Source organism: Musa acuminata, chromosome BXJ1-1 (assembly GCF_036884655.1).
Source record: "Musa acuminata AAA Group cultivar baxijiao chromosome BXJ1-1, Cavendish_Baxijiao_AAA, whole genome shotgun sequence".
NCBI lineage: Eukaryota > Viridiplantae > Streptophyta > Magnoliopsida > Zingiberales > Musaceae > Musa > Musa acuminata.
The window spans coordinates 36601475-36620139 of NC_088327.1; positions in this window are offsets into that span (position 1 = coordinate 36601475).

Consider the following 18665-nt stretch of genomic DNA (forward strand, 5'->3'; position numbering starts at 1 on the left):
ATAAGAGCCCATGAGAGATTATTGGATAGAGATCCACTAATCTAAAAGGCTTGGGTTATTGGATGCAGATCCAATACCCACTAGGGGAGGATCCGTTAGGGTTTGACAGGGGACATCTATAAATAGGAGGGATTCAGAGCCTCATAGGTTAGAGCCTTTGCTTGCCTCTCCTATTCTCCTTCCCCTCTCCACCTCAGAGCTGGCATGGAGTTTTGAGGAGTGTCGTCACAGCACTGTTGTGTGGATCACTGCTAGAGAGGAGGACGCTTGACCTCCTTCACCCTCTCCTAAAGATCTGCAAGGAAATAGGGATATACAATCTCCCTAGGTAACACAATCTACTCTATACGTAGTTTTTCAGTTTTGTGGATTTTGCGCACCAATCTTCGCACAACGACGAACATCTCTTTGGGAATCGGGGATTTTATTTTCTTGTTCTTCCGCTACACATGTGATGTCGCCCCCAAGATTTCCCAACAGTGGTATCAGAGCCAGGTTGTTCGTGTGATAGATTAGTTTTGAACTACATGTGTTATGTTTTGGAGAAGCTTTTTGACGTCAAAATCGTTGATGCAAAAGCGAAAAAGGGCAGCAATTATTGCTGCCCTCGCTACCGTCGCAGATGGCACCACTGCCATCTGTGTGCAGGCAGCCAGCCTGCAGCAACAGCCGCAAGGCCACGCGCGTGCAAGCAGCCCCCTACGGCGGCGCCCGCAAGTAGGGCTGCAGGCACGGCGGCCACCTGCGTGTGCACTACGCGTACGGCTGCTGCTCTCGCTTGGTGACGCGTTGCAGGGCAGTGGCGCTTGTGGCCGCTGCTCCCGCGGGCAAAAACCTCGCAAGGGTGGCAGCCTGGCGAGGTAGAATCGCCCGCGGAGGGGGCGGCGCTTGCTCGCGGGGGTGCCCAACTACAGGGGCAGCGCCGCCAGCGGGCGTGCCGCTTGCAGGCGAGGGCAGCGACCCCGCCCTCTGTCGCACAGCCCACCGCCGATAGGATGGCGACGGTGGTGGCAGCAACAGCAGCAGAAGAGGGAGAGGGGCTTAGGGTTTTCGGGCCAAAAAGATAGTTTTGCCCCTGTGAATTTGAGAAATTCAAGTTTCTGTCTTTTGTCCAAATTAAAAAAATACCCTTATGAATTCAGAAATTTCTTATATGTCCTTGATTTCATAAAAATACTAATTAATTAAAAAGTTTAGTTGATTATTATTTTTATCATTATCTAGTAGTCCTACATGATGATGATTATTTATACATGTATTGTATGATGTGTGGACGGATGATCATTGACCGTGTGATGTGTGTACTTGTGATTATTATTATTGAGGTCTGCGAGCCTCCATTATATTTCTCATTTATTATTGGGCCTGCATGCCTATGATTAAGTTGTAATCACATGAGGAGGCGCAGCGGGAGCGTGGATGCGGTAGCGGGACCCATGAGACAAACAATCGCGATGCATGATGATGCATCGAGATGTTGACGGAACCGACGAGGACGAGATGGATGATCACAGGGCATGGAGATGCACCATTGCACACATAGATCTTGATGTGAGTGATTAGGCCTACTGGCTCGGGCCTAATCATATTAGGTTGTGGTCCATGATCATCTGGTGTGATTGCTTATACATATACTAGATATGTATATATTTTTGCATGCGATGTAGATATATATTAAATATGTATATATGTGACATATCATATTAGGAGACCAAATCATAGAAATATCTCTCTCGATAATATTAAGTCGGTAAACGTGAGGCAATTAGATTGACCCACGTGGCCTTCCATCGTTATAAGTAGGAATCGATTCCCGGTGTAGGTTGAGTTGGTCGAGTCCCTCGAGACTCACCTATATCGCGATTCACTATCTTGCTTACGACATAGAGATGTCACCGGTGACCTGAGGACATGGTATGCTTGGTCGAGTCCTTCGAGGTTATATCATCAAATCAGACTCATCTTGTAACGAAGGTGTTGACTTAACCGAGCATCATGGTTGGTCGAGTCCCTCGAGACCATGGTGATTCTGAGGCCGAACAGGACGGGAATTACAAGGAGTTGTGATTGGCAAGAGTTGCCTACCTTTTAGGCTTAGTGTGATTGGTCGAGTCCCTCGAGGTTACACTAAGACGCTGATTGGATCTTGATCCCCACTAGAAGTCTGCCGGAGACTTCCGTTTCACGTGCTGAGGGTGTCGCGTGACTCGTCAGTAAAATAGTGGGAGCATATTAAGATAGAAGTCCATATCTTGATTTCTTGTAAACTCTGCATGTTATTTATTTCTGCTGCATCTTTATTTTCAGAAAATGTCGCTTTCAAATCCCTTATGTGGCATACTTGATGTCAATCGCCTCACTGGTCCAAATTATACGGATTGGCTCCGTAACTTGAGAATTGTTCTCACGACGGAGAAAATCGTGTACGTCCTTGATACAGTGATGCCTACGCCCGAAGAAGGGGCAAGCGAGGATGAGATCGCTCACTATGTGAAGTACATTGATGACTCCACTCTTTCTCGGTGCTATATGTTGGGCTCTATGACTCCTGAGTTACAAAGACAACATGAAAAGATGGATGCCAGATCCATTCTCCTACATGTTCACAAATTGTTTGAGGAACAGGGAAGAACTCAGTGATATGAGATATCCAAGAGCCTCTTCCGCGCTAGGATGATTGAGGGGACACCGGTTCAGAACAATGTCCTAAAGATGATTGAGTGGATAGAAAAACTCACAGGTCTAGGAATGGTCCTAGAGGATAACTTGTGTGTGGACATTGTGCTTCAGTCCCTACCAGATTCCTTTTCACAATTCATAATGAATTTTAATATGAACAAGCTTGAGGTGACTCTCCCAGAGCTCTCAATATGTTGAGGGAGGTAGAGAGTACTATTAAGAAAGAGAAGCCAGTTCTCTACACTGGTGAGACCAGAAATAAAAGGAAAGCAGAAAGGTCCCTTAAGAAGGAAAAGGGCAAGGGCAGACCAGGTAAAACAAATGTTGCTAAGAAAGACCCAGCAAAGGACAAAGGCTAGTGCTTCCACTATGGTAAAGATGGGCCCTGGAAGAGGAACTACAAAGAGTACCTTGCAGAGAGGGCGAAATAGAAGCTTGGAGAAGCTTCAGGTACATTCATGATCAATCTCCAATTGTCAGATTTTTATGATAGTGCATTAGTATTAGTATTGGATACCAGTATTGCTTATCACATCTACAATTTATTGTAAACTCTAGCAAAGCCGAGGGGAGATTGGCGAGAGGAATATTGCATAAAGGTTTGTTTATGCTAGATACTACTCCACATATCATGAATAAAAGTGTGTCTAAGAGGAAACGAGATGAGGTGAACAGTGCATACCTATGGCATTGTAGGCTAGGTCACATCCATGAGGGAATGATTCAAAAGTTTCTAAATGATGGATATCTAGATCCATTCGACTATGTGTCATATGCAACTTGCGAGCCTTGCCTTCGTGGAAAACTGACCAACTCTCCATTTAGTGGAACTGGAGAGAGAGCCACTGAGCTATTGGAACTCATACATAGTGATGTATGTGGACCCATGTCAACTCATGTCATTGGTGGATAATCCTACTTCATTACCTTTACTGATGATTTCTCAAGGTATGGATATGTGTACTTAATGAAGTACAAGTCCGAGGCCTTTGAGAAATTCAGAGAGTATAAGAATGAGGTGGAGAACCAAACTGGAAAGAGTATCAAAATTCTTTGATCAGATCGAGGAGGTGAGTTCTTAAGTACAGAGTTTACTCAGTTCCTCAAGGACCATGGGATATTATCCCAATGGACACCTCCTTATACACCTCAGCTTAATGGTGTCTCTGAAAGAAGAAATCATACGCTATTAGACATGGTACGTGTTAGGATCGGAGCGGCACTAAGAGGGGGGGGGTGAATTAGTGCAGCGGATTAAAACTTCGATTTTAACAAAATCTTTCGTACGTTAAGAATGAAACTTGAGAAATTTAACTTGAAGGCGTATTCTTAAAGTTGCGCAGCAAGAGTAATAAGGAACTAAAGCAGTAAGAAGATTTGCAGTAATGTAAATGACAATAATAAAAAGCAAACCAGAGATTACGCCGATTTTTAGAGTGGTTCGGTCAAATGACCTACTCCACTTGCGAGGCCCCTCTTCGATGAGGCTCCCACCTTCCACTAGCAAGTCTCTTGAAATGGAAGGGTAAACACCCCTCTTACAACCTTTTACAAGCAGCTCAACCTCTTACAAATTTTCAATAAGAAAGAAGGAGGAGAACTCTCTAGCAAATTGAAAACAAGACTTGCTAAGACTTTCTAAGACTTTTTTCTCAATCAAAATGCTTCTCAAAAGTTGTAACCTCAGCTGAGATTTGAGGGGTATTTATAGGCCTCAAGAGGATTCAAATTTTGGGCTCCAAAATTTGAATTCTCTTAGGGTTCCCGGTGCTGGCGGTTCCACCGCCCAGCCAGGCGGTGCCACCGCCCAGCGCTCGGGTGCTGGACGGTGCAACCGCCCAGCCAAGGAGGTGTCACCGCCCAGCACTCGGGTGCTGGGCGGTGCCACCGCCCAGCCAGGCGGTTCCACCGCCTGGCTTTCCGATTCATTGGTTTGGCTTATTTTTCGCCCAAACCAAATTTGACTTTGGGCCTAGTTGGCCCCTAACCAGGATATAGGATTATCTCTTAATCCTAATCCTAATTACATGTGAACTACATAAAAAACATCCTAAGCAAGTTTTTTAACCGCGAACGTCGAGTCTTGTTCCGGCGAGCTTTTCGACGAACTTCTTCCGACGGACTCCCTGCAAGCTCCCAATCTCTGTGATGACTTTAACGAGTAGCCGAGCCTTCTTGGTGATCTCCGCGAGCCTCCGACGATTTCTTCGGCGAACTTCCGACACGTTCCCGATTTCTTCTCGGACGGTTCCGGCAGCATCTCCGATGATTCTTCGGTCTCTTAAACGTCCATCGAGCTCGACTCCGGTATCCTTGCTTTATGTTTTCTGATTATCGTAGTTAATCCTGCACACTTAACTCAATAATATGGATTAGATCAATTAACCCACCAATTGATTATATCATCAAAATCCGAGATTCAACAATCTCCCCCTTTTTGATGATGACAATCAATTGATGACGGAGTTAAACATAACTCCCCCTATCTATATGCCATATTATGAGAAAAAGAAAAAACACTTGAATTCCATCCCATTGGATTCAATCATAACCCGATAAGTTCTAATCGTGGAACTCTATCGTTATCCTCATTAAACAATAGTGAGTACGAAACTTCGATGAAAATCATAAGTTAAATGATACGGGACGAGTTTTGCTACGATAGAAGATAAAGATTTTCAATATAAATTTCATGACATCAATCTTGTGATATTTTCAGGGATTTGCAAGTCATATAATACATTCATATCACAAATTCATATTAGCCATGCTATCGTTCTGGTGTAAGTCATCACTTCTCCCCCTTTGTCATCAACAAAAAGAGACAAGCCAGTTAATTGATGACCATAGAAAAAGGTTTAGCATTTATCAAAGTTCTTCATTCAAATTTTCCAGAAATAGTTTGTCCAAAAGACATCATCATCTATGCAGATTAAGACAGTAGTTATCTAAAGGAAAGATCAGTTATCGTACAATCGATGACAAACATGAACTTGTTTTTTAACAGCAAACAGGGCAGAATAAAAAGATACATCAATTTAATCCTTAGGAGGTAATCCACAGTGCTGATACATGATATCTATTTTTTCATTCATCTGTCGTAGTGTCTTCAAAATTTCAACTTGTTGATTCTGAATTTGTTTTTGCTGTGATTTGATCTGAGATAGCTCCGCCATAATGATATCTTCAGAGGAGGAAACAGGAGCTGAAGGTGCTGCTCCAAAGGGACTAGGAGGAGGAGATTCATTTCCCATAAGAATTGGTGTTTCGGGTTGTTCTATTGGTATAGGAATTGGATCCGTCCTTCTAGGCTGCCTAACCCATATGCCATTGCTAAAAGTGCACCTAAGTTTTTTTAGCAGGTTTTTATTTATTATGTTATATCGATCATTTTGAATAGATTCTTCATTGGGTGGAATGCAAATGTCATAGGCATGAAGAATTCTAGTGATTAACCTCCCATATGGCAATATAGTATCCTTAGTCATAATTTCCTGCATGTGTTGGCGAATCAAGTACCCGAAACAATTATGCTGACCGGTCATAATCCAATACATGGTTCCTATCTCTAATTGACTTACTTCGTCAAGATGAAATTGTTTGGGGAATATGATGCTCGTGATAATGTGATGAAGAATTTTAGAGTTGAAAGGCATTAAGTGTTCACAGCTCTTGGGTAGGAAGTCAAGGTTTGGATTTGCAAAAATTGTTTTCACGGCTTCGGAATAGGTTGCTCCTATTTTTTTGACGTCCCATTTACCTTTAAAATAGCATCCCCTATCTTTTTCAGTTATGCCAATTAGCTCACAAATGGTGCTGTCAAAAATTCTAATGGGTGTTCCTAGAATGTAAGTGCTTAGGCTATCATTGTCTTCATATAGGTTGGTATAGAACAATCTCACTAACCGTGGATAGATTGGTTCATCTATTTGTAGTAGAGGTAGAGCTTCTAGTTGAGCAAACCATTTAATTGGATCTAAGTCTTCTAGTTCATCCAAATCAATGTATTTTCCCTTATGGACACATCGTATTTCAAATTTTGGAAAGCTAAGGGCTACCTCTTTTGATCTAAAAAGGTCATGGTTATATGAATCTCCTTGAATCCTTATTCCTTTTGATCTCTTTGGAGCCATTTTCTAGACAGGATGATGATACCAATTGTTAAAAATAAGCAAGAGAAAGAGAAAAGAAAGGAGGGATTTCAAGAGTTACCTTGTGGAGATTATGTTGAGAGATGGAAGGCTTGGACCACCAAGAATCCTTCTCCAATGTTTCTAAGAGTTAGAATGAGGGTTAGAGGAAATGGGAGTGAGTTTTGAGAACTCTTTCTTCGGGTTGGGGGCGGTGTCACCGCCGGCCCTAACCCCTTGGGTTAATAAGGGTCGCTCGGTCGGTGCCACCGCCAAACCGAGCGGTGTCACCGCCTGGCGCCCGAGCGCTCAGGCGGTGCAACCGCCAAATCTGGCGGTGCCACCGCTGGCATCCCGTGGAGGAAAAAATTTTCTTCCTCACCCTCCCCTTTTTTGTTTGCTTCCCTCAAGATAATAGATTATACTTTAATGGATCATTTTGAATTGAAGAAGAAATCAAATCCATAAAGGAAAGGAAAAGAACGAGTCATTTTTCGTGAAGCTCATTTTAGGGACAATTTAACATGCCTAATTCCCTTCTAATGAATTCAAATTGATCTTCGTTCAGAGCTTTTGTGAATATATCTGCTAATTGATGCTTTGTGTCAATGAATTCTAGAACAACATTATTGTTAAGGACATGATCGCGTATGAAATGATGCCTAACGTCGATGTGCTTAGTTCTAGAATGCTGAATTGGATTTTTAGTAAGACATATGGCACTAGTATTATCACATTTTATGGGAATATTTTTAAAGTGAATTCCATAGTCTTCTAATGTATTTTTCATCCAAATGACTTGTGCACAACATGCACTTGCAGCTATGTATTCGGCTTCTGCCGTAGATAGTGCAACTGAATTTTGTTTCTTGGAAGTCCAAGAAACAAGTGCATGTCCTAAAAATTGGCATGTTCCGGATGTACTTTTTCTATCTATTCTGCATCCGCCAAAATCGGCATCCGCATAGGCTATTAAATCAAAATTTTCAGATTTTGGATACCACAATCCTAAATTTGAAGTTCCTTTAAGATACCTAAATATTCTTTTAACACTCTTAAGATGAGATAATTTAGGATTAGATTGAAACCTAGCGCAAAGTCCTACACTAAACATAATATCCGGTCTAGTCGCAGTGAGGTAGAGTAGACTACCTATCATTCCCCTATATGTTTTTTGATCGAAACTTTCACCATTTTCATCCATATCTAACTTAGTCGCAGTACTCATAGGGGTGTTTATTGCTTTTGAATTATCCATGTTAAATCGTTTTAACAATTCTAATGTGTATTTAGATTGGTTAATAAATATACCATCCTTAAGTTGTTTGATTTGTAATCCTAAAAAGAAAGTTAATTCACCCATTAAACTCATTTCAAATTCAAGACTCATACATTTGGCAAATGATTCACATAGTGATTCATCCGAAGAGCCAAACACAATATCGTCAACATAAATTTGCACAATAAGAAAATTATTTTCAAAATGTTTAATAAACAATGTAGTATCAACCTTGCCTTTGGTAAAATTATTTAAAATAAGAAAGGAACTAAGCCTTTCATACCAAGCTCTAGGAGCTTGTTTTAAGCCATAGAGAGCTTTAGTCAATTTGAATACATGATTAGGAAGAAGAGAATTTTCAAATCCGGGAGGTTGTTCGACAAATACTTCTTCGGAAATAAAACCATTCAAGAAAGCACTTTTAACATCCATTTGAAATAGTTTAAAATTATTACTACTAGCATAGGCAAGGAGCATCCTTATGGCTTCTAATCGAGCCACGGGAGCGAAGGTTTCTTCGTAATCGATACCTTCTTCTTGGTTGAAACCTTTGGCCACTAATCTAGCCTTGTTTCTAACCACGATACCATTTTCGTCTTGCTTGTTTCTAAAGACCCACTTAGTACCTATGACTAAGTGGTCACTTGGTCTAGGAACAAGCTTCCATACCTCATTCCTCTCAAATTGGTTCAATTCTTCTTGCATTGCAATGATCCAAAAATCATCTTTTAAGGCTTCGTCAATGCATTTAGGTTCAATTTGAGAAAGGAAAGCGGCGTTAGCACAGAAATTTTTTAAAGAAGAACGAGTTTGAACCCCTTTTGATGTATCTCCTATAATTTGCTCTTTTGGATGAGCATCTACATACTTCCATTCTTTTGGTAAAGAAATTTCGGAAGAAGATGCATTCAAATGGCTATTTTGAGGAGAGGGTTCATTTAAATTCAAATTATCAAAGCCAAGATCATCATCAAAATCATTTTTCTTTAAATCGGAAATTTCATCAAAAACTACATGAATAGACTCTTCAATTACTAAAGTTCTTTTATTAAAAACCCGAAAAGCTTTAGAAACGGAAGAGTAACCAAGAAAGATGCCTTCATCGGATTTAGCATCAAATTTTCCTAAAGCATCCCTTTCATTTAAAATAAAGCATTTACAACCAAAAACTTTAAAATAGGAGATGTTTGGTTTTTTGTTATTCCATAATTCATAGGGAGTTTTGGATAAGGATGGTCTTATTAGGACTCTATTCATGATGTAACAAGCCGTATTTACGGCTTCGGCCCAAAAGTACTTAGGTAAACTTTGTTCATTCAACATAGTTCTTGCCATTTCTTGTAGGTTTCTATTTTTCCTTTCAACTACTCCATTTTGTTGAGGATTTCTTGGAGTTGAGAAGTTGTGATTGTACCCATTACTTTCGCAAAAATTTTGAAAGTCACGGTTTTGGAATTCACCACCGTGATCACTCCGAATTGATGAAATCATGAGGCCTTTTTCGTTTTGAGTGAGTTTACAAAATTTAGAGAAACACTTGAAGCAATCACTTTTGTGAGCTAAGAAATAGGTCCAAGTGTATCTAGAGTAGTCATCCACAATCACAAAAGCATATTTGCTTCCACCTAGACTTGTTGTATCAATTGGTCCAAATAAGTCCAAATGGATCAATTGTAATGGTCTAGTAGTGCTAATTTGATTTTTTGGTTTGAAGCTTGTTTTTATTTGTTTGCCTAGTTGACATGCATCGCATACTTTGTCCTTAATAAACTTTAAATTTGGAATTCCTCGTACTAATTCTTGAGATGAGATCTTAGATATTGTTTTCATGCTTGCATGGCCTAATCTCCTATGCCAAAGCCAAGCATCATCATTTACGACGGAGAAGCACATTTCATTACTTAGTTCATCAAGATTGATGGTATAGACATTATTTTGTTTTAAAGCAATCATAGTCATGTTATGATTTGGTTTTTCAATAATGCACATATTTGATTCAAATCTAACGATGTAACCTTTATCGCATAGTTGACTAATACTCAAGAGATTATGTTTCAATCCATCAACTAGTAAGACATCATCAATGGAAAAATTAAATTTGTTACCAATAGTTCCCTTGCCAATGATTTTGCCCTTGTTGTTGTCTCCGAAGGTAACGTACCCTTCTTCTTTGCTAGTGAGCATAGAGAAATGAGATGGATCTCCAGTCATATGTCTTGAGCATCCACTATCGAGATACCATCTCTTGCTCCTAGCTTGTGGGTTTGTCTACAAAAGAGGATGATTTTTAGGTACCCATTTGATTTTGGGTGCCTCAAAAATTGACCCACTAACTTTGTTATTTATGATTGAATTCTTTATAGTTCCTTTAGGAACCCATATTAATTTTTGTGAACTAATCTTCCTAAATGGGCATTTGTAGGCAATATGTCCGGATTTGCAACAAAAGTTGCATTTCATATAAGAGGAAACATGTAATGTAGGTCCTTTTATGAAAGTGGTAGGATTTTGATGCAATCCTTTTACAAATCCAATTCCATTTCTATTTGCGATGTGACCCTTGTGTGCAAGGATCATATCTAATCCTTTGCTACCAACCTTAAACTTGTTTAAGGTTTCCTTAAGAAGCAAATTTTCATTTTTTATTGCTTCTAAGTGCTCACACTTAGAGCATGGAGGAGTTTGAATATTATCAAACTTATCTTGTAGCAAAGCATGCTCTTTCTTTAAGATACTTAACTTCTTGCTAACAGTTCTACATTCATCAAATAATTCATGAAAAGCGATAGAGAGTTCTTCAAAAGATAAATCTTCATTAAGTAAATCACATACCTCTTCTCCTAAAGCCATTAGCGCGTAATGAGCAACTTGCTCGGTGTTGGACTCCTCTTCTTCGGATGCGCTTGAATCATCCCACGTTGCCTTGAACGCCTTCTTCTTTGATGTCCTCTTTTTGGCTTGAGGACAATCGTTCTTGTAGTGTCCCGGTTTTTTGCATTCATAGCAAATCACTTGGTCCTTCTTTTGTTCAAATTTATTTTTTGTATTATTTTTAAATCTGTTCTTTCTTAAATATTTTTTAAACTTTTGAGTCAAAAGTGCAATGTCATTGTCACTGTCCTCATCACTTGATGTTCCTTTCAAGTGGTCTTCTTGTGATTTGAGTGCCATATCCTTCCTGTTCTTTGGAAGGGGGTTCTCGAGCTCGTCATGAGCTTGACATGTCATTTCGTAGGTCATTAGAGACCCAATGAGTTCTTCAAGAGGGAATGCTTTAAGGTCTTTGGCCTCTTGAATGGCCGTAACTTTTGGATCCCAACTTTTAGGGAGGGATCTTAAGATTTTAGTTACTAGTTCAAAGTTAGTAAAATCTTTACCAAGAGCTTTGAGTCCATTGATGACATCCGTAAACCGGGTGTACATGTCTCCGATGGACTCACTTGGTTTCATTCGGAAAAGTTCGTAAGAGTGCACAAGGATGTTGATTTTGGACTCTTTCACTCGGCTAGTGCCTTCATGAGTGACCTCAAGAGTTCTCCAAATATCAAAAGCCGAATCACACATTGAAACACGATTAAATTCGTTTTTGTCTAGTGCACAAAACAAGGCATTCATAGCCTTTGCATTTAAAGCAAAAACCTTCTTCTCCGATTCATTCCATTCGCTCATCGGAAGAGAAGATTTTTGAAATCCATTCTCGACAATAGACCAAAGCTCAAAGTCCATAGAAATGAGGAAGATTCTCATGCGAGTCTTCCAATATGTGTAATCCGACCCATTAAACAAAGGTGGTCGTGCAATAGAATGGCCCTCTTGCATGCCGGAGTAAGCCATCTCTCTTGGGTATTAAACCAAATATGAGAGATAACCTTGCTCTGATACCACTTGTTAGGATCGGAGCGGCACTAAGAGGGGGGGGGTGAATTAGTGCAGCGGATTAAAACTTCGATTTTAACAAAATCTTTCGTACGTTAAGAATGAAACTTGAGAAATTTAACTTGAAGGCGTATTCTTAAAGTTGCGCAGCAAGAGTAATAAGGAACTAAAGCAGTAAGAAGATTTGCAGTAATGTAAATGACAATAATAAAAAGCAAACCAGAGATTACGCCGATTTTTAGAGTGGTTCGGTCAAATGACCTACTCCACTTGCGAGGCCCCTCTTCGATGAGGCTCCCACCTTCCACTAGCAAGTCTCTTGAAATGGAAGGGTAAACACCCCTCTTACAACCTTTTACAAGCAGCTCAACCTCTTACAAATTTTCAATAAGAAAGAAGGAGGAGAACTCTCTAGCAAATTGAAAACAAGACTTGCTAAGACTTTCTAAGACTTTTTTCTCAATCAAAATGCTTCTCAAAAGTTGTAACCTCAGCTGAGATTTGAGGGGTATTTATAGGCCTCAAGAGGATTCAAATTTTGGGCTCCAAAATTTGAATTCTCTTAGGGTTCCCGGTGCTGGCGGTTCCACCGCCCAGCCAGGCGGTGCCACCGCCCAGCGCTCGGGTGCTGGACGGTGCAACCGCCCAGCCAAGGAGGTGTCACCGCCCAGCCAGGCGGTTCCACCGCCTGGCTTTCCGATTCATTGGTTTGGCTTATTTTTCGCCCAAACCAAATTTGACTTTGGGCCTAGTTGGCCCCTAACCAGGATATAGGATTATCTCTTAATCCTAATCCTAATTACAGGTGAACTACATAAAAAACATCCTAAGCAAGTTTTTTAACCGCGAACGTCGAGTCTTGTTCCGGCGAGCTTTCCGACGAACTTCTTCCGACGGACTCCCTGCAAGCTCCCAATCTCTGTGATGACTTTAACGAGTAGCCGAGCCTTCTTGGTGATCTCCGCGAGCCTCCGACGATTTCTTCGGCGAACTTCCGACACGTTCCCGATTTCTTCTCGGACGGTTCCGGCAGCATCTCCGATGATTATTCGGTCTCTTAAACGTCCATCGAGCTCGACTCCGGTATCCTTGCTTTATGTTTTCTGATTATCGTAGTTAATCCTGCACACTTAACTCAATAATATGGATTAGATCAATTAACCCACCAATTGATTATATCATCAAAATCCGAGATTCAACAGTACGGTCCATGATGAGTTTCATTGACCTACCTATCTAATTTTGGGGATATGCCCTAGAAACCGCAGCTTACCTTCTGAACAGAGTTCCAACTAAGTAGGTAGTGTCTACACCATATGAGATATGGAAAGGGAAGAAGCCTGATCTTAAGGTTGTTAAGATTTGGGGCTGCCCTGCCCACGTTAAAAGACACAACCCCGATAAGTTAGAATCAAGGACAGAGCGATGCAAATTTGTGGGATACCCCAAGGAAACTTGTGGGTATTATTTCTATCATCTCGAGGACCAAAAGGTCTTTGTAGTTAAGAGAGCAGTGTTCCTTGAGAAGGAACACATTCTTGGCGAAGATAGAGAGAGCATGATAGAGTTGAGCGAGGTTGGAGAACCAAGCTCAAGCACCACTCTACAGCCCGAGTCTGCTCAGGTACCTAATACACAAGTTTCAACTTTACGTAGGTTTGATAGAGTATCCCATCCTCCTAAGATATATGTGGGACATATTAGAGGAGAGGATGTTGAGGATATTGATCCTCAGACCTACGAGGAGGCTATTATGAGTATAGACTCCAGGAAGTGGTAAGAAGCCATGAATTCTAAGATGGATTCTATGTACTCCAACAAGGTTTGGAACATAGTTGATACGCCCGAAGGTATTGTACCCATCGGTTGCAAGTGGATCTTTAAGAAAAAGATCGGAGTAGATGGAAAGGTTGTCACGCCCCCCCCCCCGAATTATCACATTCAGGAGGTGTGACCCTGTCTAAAATCAATAATATGATAATTCATCATCAATTCAATCCAGGATCCAATCTAACAATTTGAGGATACTAAGAATCATTCAAAATCGATATTCGCAATTCATAAACCTGTACGTTACATAAATCATAATCCACTTCACTCAGAGATTCACAAAATGTAAAGGCAACTCAACTAAACATCAACCACAACACAAATCCATAATCGTAGAAATATATACAATCACAAAAAGATAATTATTTACCATGAGTTCTTATCCTTATACAACTTAAACGTATCATTCCATAAACATGAGCGGTCCTTTAAACTTTTACAACACATAAGTATCAACATATCCTTAACATTACATCAGCAGTAAAGTATACTATACAACAAAAAAAACTATCATCCAACAAAGATTAGCTCAAAAATCTTCTAGCCTTTCACTACTTCAACCCAATTCTAGCTTTTCAATGCATGACAAGCTACCCTGAAAAATTTATATAGCAACGGGGTGAGCATAAAGAGCTTAGCAAGCGACTAACGTATCCATGGCGATAGAAGAAGTTCAAGCAGGCTTAGTATCAAGATAACAAAAGCAGAAATACAAGCGTTTATTCGGAATCATCTCATTAGATATAAAAAAATCGTAAAGGGTTACCTCATTCGAAAATAGGCATTAGACATAACAATAGAGGAAAGGAAATTGGAGCATTTCATTGGCAAAAGAAGCATTTAGGCATGTATCAAATGGCACATGAAGCATTTAGGAACATATCAAAGGTATAAGAGTGTTTGAGAGCATAACAATGACATACAAAACACTTCAAAGTATAACAAGTGAACCGAATAATAAACACAAGCTTGTATGTCATTTTTGATGTAGCATGCATTCCATTTTTTTTTTTATCCAAAGCATAAATATAAACTCATAAGTAAAGCTTTGGATATCATATCAAAAACATAGAGGGCGCTGTGGGACCACATACATAATGTGATTCATCAATTTCTGGATGACCACCAAGCATAAGTCTCCCACGTCTGGGAGCTCCATCCACCCACGTCTGAGTGAAGTCAATGGGGCCGGTAGAGCAATCACGGGCTCTAAGCATAACTCCCTTTACCATTTCTGACAAAGGATCACAATATCCCACAAGAAACCAGAGTACAAAAGGGTAGTATGAACAATAACATTGGCACATATCAGAAGCACATGCGGAACAACAAAGATATGCATGTGCCTTTATCAAATAAGGAAATGCAAACAAAATATTACATAATAAATTTCAGACATATAACAATTTCAGGATGAACAATACAAGAATTTCAAAGGACTAATATAAAGCTCAAATTAAATAGGCAAAACCCAACAAAGTTTTCAATTCTGATAGAATTTGAATGGTACATTTCCTGAATTGTTTGAGTAACCAAGCATGCTCCAATTCACTAAAAATGGGTGTCATTGGAAAGCTGTATCAATCTATTTTTAGATGAACTAAAAACAGGAAGTTACAACAAATAGAGTAAAGGAATGTTAGAATTGATCATCTCTGTTTTGTAGAATTGATAGGATCAATTTAAATAGATGTTTCAGAAGGCAAACATACTTCAAAATTTCCAAATTATATGTTAAAAGAAAGTTAGGCGAATCTAGTTTCCAAAGAACTAAGTTTTGCATAATTTAGAATTTTCACTAGAGAGTTATGATCAATTTAGTAATAGAAGGTAAGAATTAATTATCTTTGTTTTACAGAATTGATAGAATCAATTTAAACAGATTTTTCAAAAGGCAAACGTACTTCAAAATTTCTATATTATATGTTAAAAGAAAGATATGCAAATCTAGTTTCCAAAAAACTAAGTTTTCCATAATTCAGAATTTTTACTAGAGAGTTATGAGCAATTCAGTAACAGAAGGTCAGAATTGATTATCTCTATTTTGCAGAATTGATAGAATCAATTTAAATAGATGTTTCAGAAGGAAAACATACTTTAAAATTTTCAAATTAGGTGTCAAAAGAAAGATATGCGAATCTAGTCTCCAAAGAACTAAGTTTAACATAATTCAAAATTTTTACTAGAGAGTTATGAGCAATTTAGTAACAGAAGGTCAGAATTCATAGTATCTGTTTTACCAAATACATGAGGTCTTTTCATTCAATTGTTTGGATAGGTAAATTTACTCCAAATCTTTCAATTTTTTTGTCAAAGAAGCTCTATAAGTCTCCTTTCGTATGAAAGAGGATTTTCCTCAATCCAAAATTGGTGCAAAAAGTTATGGTCAAACGAGTACTGAAAGGTCAAAATCTGAAAAATTTCAGATTCAACATTTGATGCATAAACGACATAGATATCTTACATGCAGCCACAATCTCCCAATTTTCTCAAAATCAAGGTGAAAACAAGGTTCAAAATTTATTTCTAGTATGGGTTAGAACACTTGCCTTAAAAAGTTTTGATTTCCAAATGTGGTGGATTTGATACAAAGCCTTAAGCCAAGATAAAACTTCTTCTTTTTCAATTCTTTCTCTTTCTCTTCTCCTTCAATTCCTTCTTCTCTTCTCAAGTTACGTTGGCTGCAAAGTTTCCCTCAATTGTGCCTTAAATTACTTAGGTTTGGCTTATGCTAAAATAGTGAGGTGGCAAGCATGCATAGAGGTTTAGGTGTCATCTTAAGAATAGATGTAAGTGGCTCATCCTTGCTAATGACATATGTCCTCCATTTTATTTTATTTTATTTTTTTATTTTTAGTGTGAATCTTTCACAAATCACCTTCAATTAGTGAGATTCACATTTTGGTCCCTTACAATATTTTTAATATATAAAAAAAATATTTAGTGCTAAAGAATTATTTAAAAAAAAATCCTCATATTTACAAATAAATATTTATAAATTTTCAAAAAAATAAGGGGTGTTACAAAGGTAGAGACCTATAAAGTAAGGCTAGTGGCTAAGGGGTATCGTCAAAGGCAAGGTGTTGACTACGACGAAACCTTCTCACCCGTAGCAATGCTGAAATCCATCAGAATTCTATTGCCTATTACAGCACACTATGAGTATGAGATCTGGCAGATGGATGTGAAAACTGCATTCCTCAATGGGAACCTCGAGAAGGAGGTGTATATGATGCAACCCGAGGGATTCGTGTCCAAGAACTGCCCAGATAAGGTGTGTAGGTTGCTTAGATCCATTTTGGACTAAAGCAAGCTTCTCGAATTTGGAACATAAGATTTCTATGAGGCAATCAGATCTTATGACTTCGTTAAGAATGAAGATGAGCCTTGTGTGTACAAGAAGGTAAGTGGCAGCGCTATCACCTTTTTGGTGTTATATGTGGATGATATCCTGATAATTGGGAATGACGTAGGAATGCTATCCACAGTAATGACTTGGTTATCTAGACACTTCTCCATAAAGGACTTAGGGGAAGCATCCTATATCTTGGGGATTAGAATCTATAGAGATAAATCTAAGAGGATGCTTGGCTTGTCCCAGTCCAGGTACAAAGAAACCATTGTCAAAAGGTTTGGCATGAAAAATTCCAAGAGAGGTCTCAAACCGATGAGACATGGGATATGATACCTTATGCCTCAGCAATAGGGTCTATCATGTATGCTATGCTATGTACTAGGCCTGATATAGCACATGCTCTAAGTGTCACGAGCAGGTATTAGGCGAATCCAGGCTTGGAGAACTGGAAAGCAGTAAAGTGTATCCTTAAGTACTTGAGAAGGACTAAGGATCTTTTACTAGTATATGGAGGTAATAGCCTTAAGGTTGAAGGCTACACAAACTCAAGTTTTCAGTCTGATGTCGATGATAGCAAGTCAAATTTGGGGTATGTGTACACCTTGAATGGAGGAGCAGTTTGCTAGAAGAGTTCCAAGCAAGATACTACTGTTGACTCGACCACAGAGGCGGAGTACATTGCTGCATCAGATGCAGCAAAGGAGGGAGTTTGGGTGAAGAAGTTCATCATAGATTTGGGAGTCGTACCGAGTAGCGAGGAGCCAATATCCTTATATTGCGACAACAACAGGGCGATTGCTCAAGCGAAGGAACCTAGGTCTCATCAGAAATCTAAGCATGTTCTGAGGAGGTTCTACCTTATCAAAGAGATTGTAACCCGAGGAGATGTAGCAGTGGAAAGAGTTTCATCCGAAGATAACATTGCAGATCCACTGACAAAGCTGTTGTCTCAGATTGTCTTTGAGCGTCACAGGGGTCTGATGGGGATCAGACACATAGTTGATTGGCTTTAAGTCAAGTGGGAGATTACTAGTCATAGGTGCCCAACAAGCCAATCACGTGAGTGATGGCACGTGTGACTTGATACAGAATCTTTTTGCTTATTATATTTTGGCATATATCACTTTATAACTATTGCATATATGCACATATATATTGTGATGTCCTTGGATTTGTGCAATGGGAATCGGATCGTGATGAGATCACGAAAATGAGATCGATTCACCTTTAAACACATATCCTAAATAATCCCGATCATAGGTTACTCGAGAGGGACATCGTGATAACCAGACAAACTGGTGTGCTGTATACCTGTCTATATGATGGATGCAGCTGGTCTCATAGCTGCTCATGTAGGGATATTAGGATACAATACAAGTGCTCATTGGAGAATGAGTTCACTGATTGATCCGCTTACGGAATGCTGGATGGTTGATGATGCCTTATTGTCATACAGCAATTCCGTAGTCCTAGTGGTATATCTGGTTCTTAGACTTGAGACACCAAGGATGTCCTG